The 8,175-nt window shown below is 44.4% G+C and overlaps 1 pseudogene; it reads left to right on the plus strand.

The window, feature by feature from the left end:
* The window catches only part of LOC109322484, a 281,987-nt pseudogene that overhangs the window by 107,929 nt on the left and 165,883 nt on the right, over positions 1-8,175 (plus strand).

Below are 8,175 nucleotides of genomic sequence, written 5' to 3' on the forward strand. Positions count from 1 at the left end.
GCATAGAGGGGGAGGATCACCTCCTTGGACCTGCTTGAGATGCATCTGTGGATGCATGACAAGGTGCGGTTGGCCTTCCTGACTGTTCTTGTGGTATCCAGCTGCCTGGGCCAAGCAAATTATTGTTCAGTTCTGTTTAGTCAAGGACTCTTAAATTTTCAACAGATTTTTCCTGCCTCCTTCCTTGCCCCAAGAGCACTCCTGTATCCTTCTTCCACCCACAGTGCTTTCCTTCCTTCACATCTGGGCAGTTTCAGAGAGACTAGCACAAGTCACCCGCTACTGCTCTCCACATCTGCTACACGTCACTAGCTGCCTCTTTCTCACTTCTTTCTCAACTGGGGCTACATCCCAAATATTCAAGTGATTTGTCATCATGTCTGAGCATCACACAGCCAACACCAGGATGGGGACAGAGAAAAAGAGGAGATCCTTTTAAATGAGGTTTCATTATCTGACCTAGTGCACTTAGAAATGAAGCAGTGACTTAAAACATTTAGCTCGGGTTAGGTGGCTTATTGAGCCTTTGTATCTCTTGAAGTGGGCCAGTCTGGGATGCACTTGTTTATCACTGTTCTTTCAGTTCATTGGGTAGAGGCTGGATCTTGCCTCTCTTAAGCAGAGGTCTGGAACAAACAGATCCATGACTGACAGGTGGGATGTATTAGCAGTGATGCTGGGGATTACTGAGGGGGAGGGGCTGTTACTAGCAGGAAGACTGTGGAGCAGGGGTGGGCAAATGGCAGATCTAGCCAGTGGCCAGACTCCATTTCCCAACAGCCCCTGCCCAAGTTCTTTTTGTCCATAGTGCCAGCATAGCACTGCCAAGCCTATAAGCCTGCTGCGGTTTTTCTTCCCAAGGTGGAGAACCTTGCTTTTTTTGGTGTTAAACACCATCAGGTTCTTGTCCACCCATTTCTTGAGCCTATCAAGGTCAGCCTGAATTGCCCTCCTGTCCTTTACCCCAGAGTTTGGTGTCATCAGTGAATTTGGCCAGTTCACTTCTGATACCAATGTCCACATCATTAATGAAGATGTTAAATAGTGTTGGCCCAAGCTCAGAGCCTTGAGGGACGCCACGGGCCACCGCGCAGCATGACAATTGACTTCCATCAACCACCACCCTCTGGGTTTGACCATGGAGCCAATTCCTCAGCCAGCTGATCATGTTGAAGCCAAGGCCGCAGTTGGCCAGTTTTGTTAAGAGATGATCATGGGATACTAGATCGAAGGCTTTTTTAAAGTCAAGATACACGACATCATTCTCTTCTCCCTTGTCCAGGTGATAGGTCACCTGGTCGTAAAAGGAAATAAGATTAATCAAGTAAGACCTACCCACAACAAACCCCTGCTGGCCTCAGAATGCTGCCATCAGCCAGTTTGTTAAGAATGGTTTCTTTGATAATCTTTTCTAAGACCTTCCCTGGGATAGAGGTCAGGCTGATGGGCCTGTAGTTTGTTGGATCTACTTTCCTCCCTTTCTTGAAGATAGGCACCACCTTGGTCTTCTTCCAGTCTTCGGGCACTTCACCAGAGTGCCAGCAGTTCTCAAAGATCCATGCCAGGGGCTGAGCTATGGTGCTTGCCAGCTCCTTGAGTACCCTGGGGTATAAACTGTCAGGACCAGCTGACTTGAAGGTATCCAGCCTCTCAAGGTGTTCCTTCACAAGGTCATCATTGATGGAGGGTAAGGAATCATCCTCATCCAGGCGTTCCCGTCCTATAATGGGCAGGGGCGCCCTTTGGGACCGGCGAAAAACCAGTGCAAAGTACCCATTTAGCAAGTTGGCTTTTTCCTGGGCATTGGTTGTCAGTTGTCCCATCTGGTTTAGCAGGGGTTCAATGTTACCCTTGCTTTTCCTCTTGCTCCCCACATATTTAAAAAAGGACTTTTTATTGTCCTTGATACCTGTAGCTAATTTGAGTTCAGTTGCAGCCTTGGCTTTTCTGGTTTGCTCCCTGCAGGTCCAGACCAGTGCAGAATATTCCTCCTTGGAGGTGGATCCTGTCCTCTATCCTTTGTAGATCTTTCTTTTTAGATGCAAGAGGTCCACTACTTCCCTGTAGAGCCAAGGGGACTATTGTGCCCTTTTGCTGCCTTTCCTCTGAGATGGAATAGACTTAGCTTGTGCATCCAGGATTGCTCCCTTGAGGAGAAACCACTCATCCTGAACTCCCCTCCCCTTTGGGTCATGGTCCCTTAGGGCCTCACTGACAAGCCTCCTGAGCTTGTCAAAGTCAGCTTTCCTGAAGATGAGGACTTCTGTATTGATGACTGACTTGCCAGCTTTACAGAGGATGGTGAAGGTGATCAGCTCGTAGTCACTGTCACCTAGCTTCCCTTTGATCATTAGGTCACAGATTAGGCTGTCCCCCATTGCCAGTACCAGGTTGAGCAGCGCTTTACCTCTTGTCGGCCGATAGACTTCTTGCATCAGATAGAGCTTATTCACGCACGAGAGAAAGCTTTGTGACTGTTTGGATTTGGCTGAGCACTCTTCCCATGAGATGTCTGGGTAGTTGAAGTCTCCCATAGCAACCATTCCCCAGGAGCATGAAGCTTCAGTCAATTCGCTGGTGAGCTCCTGGTCAAGCTCCTGATCCTGGGTAGGAGGTCTGTAATAGACTTCCACCATTGTGTCCCCTGTGCCATGTTTGCCACAGATTTTAACCCAGAGGGTCTCCAGTTGTCCACCCTGGGCGCCAATGCTGGCTTGCAGGGATGCATAGCTTTCCTTGACATAGAGAGCTACATCCCTGCCCCTTTTGTTCACTTGATCTCTCCTGTACAGAGTATAGCCACCTATACCTGCGGTCCAGTCATGGGTGGAGTCCCACCAGGTCTCCATTATCCCTATGATGTCATAATTATTTGTGTTTAGTAGGAGGACAAGTTCCTTCTGCTTATTTCCCAAGCTCCTGGCATCTGTGTACAGGCAGGCAAGTGCCCCTTTAGGGGCCCTTGCCTTGCCTACAGCTCATTCCAGGGCTAGGGCAGGGGTGGGCTCCCTTAAGTGCCTTGACCTGCTGTCTTTGCAAGGGTTGCTCAGTGGGCCAGCAGTAGCGGCCTCCATCCCCTGATGGGCTTAGTTTGAGCAGGCGGAGCAGGTCAGCCAGCCTGGCTGAGAAGAACCTCCTCCCAGCAGCTCACTGCCTCTCTTACTAAAGAGCGGACTGTGGTCATGGAAGCCAAAGCCTTCCCAATGACACCAGCACAGCAGTCTTTGGTTCACTACCTCAATCCTCCTCTCCCTCTTCAGCCCATAGCCTGAGACTGGGAGGATCGAAGAAAACACTACCTGTGCCCCCAACCCCTTTAGCTCCGCTCCCAAATCCTTGTAGTGCTTCATGATCCGGCTGGGATTGCTCTGAGCCATGCCATTTGTGCCCACATGGATAAGGAGCATAGGATACTGGTCAGTGGGCTGGAGGATTTTGGGGATCTTCTCCATAATCACCACCTGAAGCTTCACACAGCCCTACTGGCCAGGCCTAGAGCGGGAAGAGGGAATAAATTTAAGACATCTTTAATAGGAGAGACTGAAAGCACCCTTCCCATGCACATATCTGAAAATTCTAAATAGCCCAAAAGGGTGCTTTCAGGGGAGTTATGGGATCAGATTCCCTCAAGAGGAAATAGAGATCTAACTCTGGGGAAATCCTGCATTTTTGCCCCAATGACAGATGCAAGTAAAAAGGCATATTGGTTTCTCTAGTAGTTTTGTTATTCTAGCCTTTTATTTCTTTTGCTATTTTACAAATGCTGGAAAAATGTAATGCTTTTTTTTCCTACATAAAATGTAATGTTTGGGGGTTTTTTGCTTGTGGGGATTTGATTAAAACATAAATGTGTTATCAACCAGCAGCCAAACCAAAAAGACATTTTCATTTCACATATACTGCTACAAAGGATTTCAGCCCTCCAGTATAAAGTGAGAATGTCAGAGTTGACAGGCCTGGCATATGAAGCCACTTCTCCTTATAGGGGAAGAAAGCCAGTGATTTTCAAACTGTTACTGGGTTGACAAGTAGGGTGATAGAGGGGAGGGCATAATACATATGAACTCATATTTTGTGCACCCTTAGCTGTGATTAACATACAACACAAGGGACTAATTGTTGCTGGATCTCTGCTCTGCCCTGGAGTTTGGATTTGAACACAGGTGTAGTCCTTGTTTTGGAGAAATTGACAGCTGGGATTTTTTCCTGCATGGAGGATACTTTACATCTACCAATATAATTTGGTGAAAGGAGGCCAAATTTGGGCTTGTCAACCTCGACATGTCCCTTAAAAGATTCCAGATGATAGAAATGGTGTGTGAGAGTGTTGTAACAAAGGAGAGGTTTTCAGCTCTTTTGAGAGAGAGCTACATAATCAGACTTTCTTGTAGAAGCATTCAGTGTGAAGATCTGTCAATAGAAATCTCAAACTGTGAATATACAATTGAGCTTTATTATCCCTTTGTTATTTTGTAACTACATAGGTATGACAGACAGAAACTGACTTTAAAAGAAATTCACAATTGTCAGTATGTCACATGCATGAATCCCACTGCTGGAAGTTTTTCAGTAAATCAGCATCTTCAGGTAGGTGCTTTAAGTGCCACATTTTAACAAAATGTTTTTCCTTCCAGTACCACTCAAGCTCTTTTAATTTAAGGAGAGTGAACGTCTATCTTTTTATTACAGCCTGGTACAGCAGTCACGTAGGGCTTGATCTTGCACATTGTAGGTGAGAAGTGACGCACTTAGCTCCAGGTAGAAGGTGCTGAGTGGGTTTGGGAACAAACGGAAACATGATCCTTCTTTAATGAGAGCAGCTTCCAGTTACCTCTGTCTAGGAGGCAAAATAAGTTTCTAAGGGCTAAGCATTCATTAGAACATCAGAAACATGTTTAAGGTGTATCAGCTATCTCCTAGAGTTGTTGGTTGTAGCTGTTTTGGTCTAAGGACATCGGCAGACAAAGTTGTTTGGGTAGCTATGATATCTTTTATTAGACCAACTAAATAGTTGGAAACATTGTTCTTCGCAAGCTTTCAGGGACAAACACCCTTCTTCAGGCATAAGGAGAGAGGTTGTAGAGAGAGCCAGTGGGTACTTGTGAGAGAGAGAATCAAGAATGAGTGGAGTTAGAAGGAAGCATTTGCACAGATGAATTACAGACTGACTGCACGTGATCCCTGACCTACAGACCTGCACAGAGCGACTTTAGAGTAAAGGGTGGTGTGTGGGGAAACCTCCAGAGGTGGGAAGGGGACTGTATGTGTTGAATGCATGTACTCCAGTGATTTTGGATTTTAAATTTCATTGCAGAACAAGGAAGGGTTTTTTTGTTTTTTTGTTTTTGTTTTTACCTCCCTGCCTGGCATCTGACACCTCCAGGAAAGGAATTCTCCTGATAAACACATCGAAGAGCTTCTCAACACAGCTCACAAAGACACTCTCATGGAGCCAGAGGGACAGCCTTCCATCCTCAGATCCCTCTGTGGAAAAATGAAGTTTATTTCCTACCTATGGGGACTTTTTACCATCTTGTACCATCTACACTTTTCCCAGAGCCTGACAATTATCTTGCCATTTTCCAGTTGGTCTAATAAAAGGTATAATTTTGGAACCAACAGTTCTAGTTTTTTGTATATCTTTACAACTCTCTTTCACATTACACCAGCAAACTCTCCCTATGATTGAAGAAGGGTGTTTGTGCTTAAAGCATGCAAAGAACAATTTTTTCCAACTATTTAGTTTGTCTAATAAAAAATATCACATCTACCCAAAGAACCTTGTCAACTATCCTCTCAGGCTCTGCCCTTTCCCCGCTGTTGTGAATAAGAGAGAGAGAATGCAGAGAGGTCCTCGAAGATTTGCTTAGTGTGGTGGCCTGTCTTGTGCTACCCATTGCTGTGGCACTCCATGTAATATCAGTAGCATTAGAGAGATCCTGTTGACCTTCATTGTCTTTTGACATGCCTCCCTTTTCAGAGTAGGGGCCTTGCACATTGCTTCCCTTTTCAGAGTAGGGGTCTTTCGGGCAAAGCAAAAACTTTTAAGGTTATTAATTTACTTTATTGGACATTGCATGTTTGTTTTGTGGTTAATTTGAGGTAAATGTTGGGTGGTAGGGGATTTATTGGGCCAGTGTAGCTGTTGTATTGTGATAATCATTCTTACAGTGGAAACATCTCTATGTGTCAGGCCTTACCTTGCCTCTGGGAGGAGCCTCCACTCCCTCTTGAGCTGAAGCATAACTCTTGATATTCACCAGGATGGGATTTTCATACTCAAAGCCTTTTTAAAGAAAGGGAAGAGATGGGGAGCAGTAACTTTGGGCTTTTTGAAAAAAAATAGTTTCTTTCTGAATTTAAACAAAATTGCCACATGAATTTCTTAGAAACCTAAGTTCTAAGACTGGGCCAGCTCTAGTTGAGCTACATCTGAAAAATTCTACTACAAATCCTTGTAATTTATCTGGACATTTCATGGCTACTAGGTAGTTATTAAAAAAGAGCATAATTATATTGATAATAGAGCTATCATTGTATTCACAGTAGGATAAAGGGTCAATATAATGACCTTCCTCTGAATTTTAACAGCTCCTTCTCCCTTCCCCCGCACATTGTTCTGCTAAGGTGAAGTTGGCTGCCTTAAGGCCGGAGATTTACCATTTTTAACACCATTCAGTCCCTCAAATATCCCATCTCTATTAAATATACATAGATTAGCAGGCATTTTGGAGAGAAAACAGAGCTCCAAAAGAGTGTGCTGCCCTGAGGTCAGGCTCATTTGGTAGATTTAGTACTAACTTGATAGTAATTATGATCTCCATAGAGTGAAACAGGGAGTGAATAAGATATTTAACACCATGTGCTTTGGCTGTGAAAACCCTTTCAACTTCTGCTTTAACCCTGAAGAGTTCAATGTTATTAAAATATATATGGTATATTTTAAAAGAAATAATTATCCTTTTCGCCACACATTTTTTTTTCTTTCAGAGACATTTCTCTGTGTTTGCTGCCTACTTCCCAGGAATGGATGCTTTAAATGCCACCTATAGCAGCATCATAAATACCCATTTTCAGTACTGGAGCTTCAGTTACCATTTAGTGAAATCTGTCAGCATGCTTTTACAAGTTGCAATTTGTCTGCACCAGAAAATGACCCAGAATTTTCTGCCCACAGCTATTAGATTCCGTTATGGTTTTAATTTAAGTGATTTGACGAACGTATTCCAGGTAACACTACCTTTTCTGCTTATCTCTGTATAGGATGAGATGGATCAGCCCTTTTTCACAGTGCGCATTATAAATGTTTATGTAACTTTTATTTGTTAAGTTCCATAGTCAACCTGAATGGGGGAAATGCTGTCTCTTATAGCCCCATTGGCAACCAAAGAACTTCATGTACATGCTTCAACGAGTCTCCTAAATGTTTTGCAATATGATTCTTTTATGTTAACACAAAACCCTTTGAAATATAATTCAGCACCCTGAGGTCCTGAATAGCCATTTCGGTTGAAAGATATGTATATTTTCTTCTTCTGAGGTAAAGAGACTATCCCCGCAGCTAGTTATGAGCAGAGCTTGGCAACCTGCTACCGCTAGGCTCAAACTTGTAACACAACCCCCTGCTACAGGCCACAAATCTCTGTTTGTCCCATCCCCTGCCCCCATCCTTCTGTTTGTCCCATCCCCAACAAGTACCCAGGCTGCCTGAACTTACCTTTGCTGTAGATACTTGACCCCTCTGGAGAGAAAGTAAGCAGAGGCACCAGAGAACAGCAGGGAGAGGATGGGGTTGCTCAGTACTGCTGTCTTCTACCCAGTACCCCATGCTACCCTGGGCTGGGTTGGACCTTTGTAGGCTGGATCAGGCCCACAAGTCATAGACTTCTGACTTCTGTTTATGGGGATATAGAAATACACTATAGGACTTTGTCCGTGTTCTGCAGACCACTTGATCCCATTCAGACAGGCTTTCAACTCCTTATGAAATCACAGAAGCTTAATTTTTTATTTTGTTATATTGCAATGTATCCCAGAGCTTGGTTAATAACAGACATATCCTTATTCATAGGTTTAGAATTTTACTCTTAGTTTCATAGCTTCATAGTTAGTAGGGTCGGAAGGGACCTGAGCAGATCATCAAGTCCGACCCCCTGCCATGGCAGGAAAGAGTAC

The sequence above is a fragment of the Crocodylus porosus genome, unplaced genomic scaffold (genome assembly GCF_001723895.1).
Source record: "Crocodylus porosus isolate Cpor-Errol unplaced genomic scaffold, CroPor_comp1, whole genome shotgun sequence".
Taxonomy (NCBI): domain Eukaryota; kingdom Metazoa; phylum Chordata; order Crocodylia; family Crocodylidae; genus Crocodylus; species Crocodylus porosus.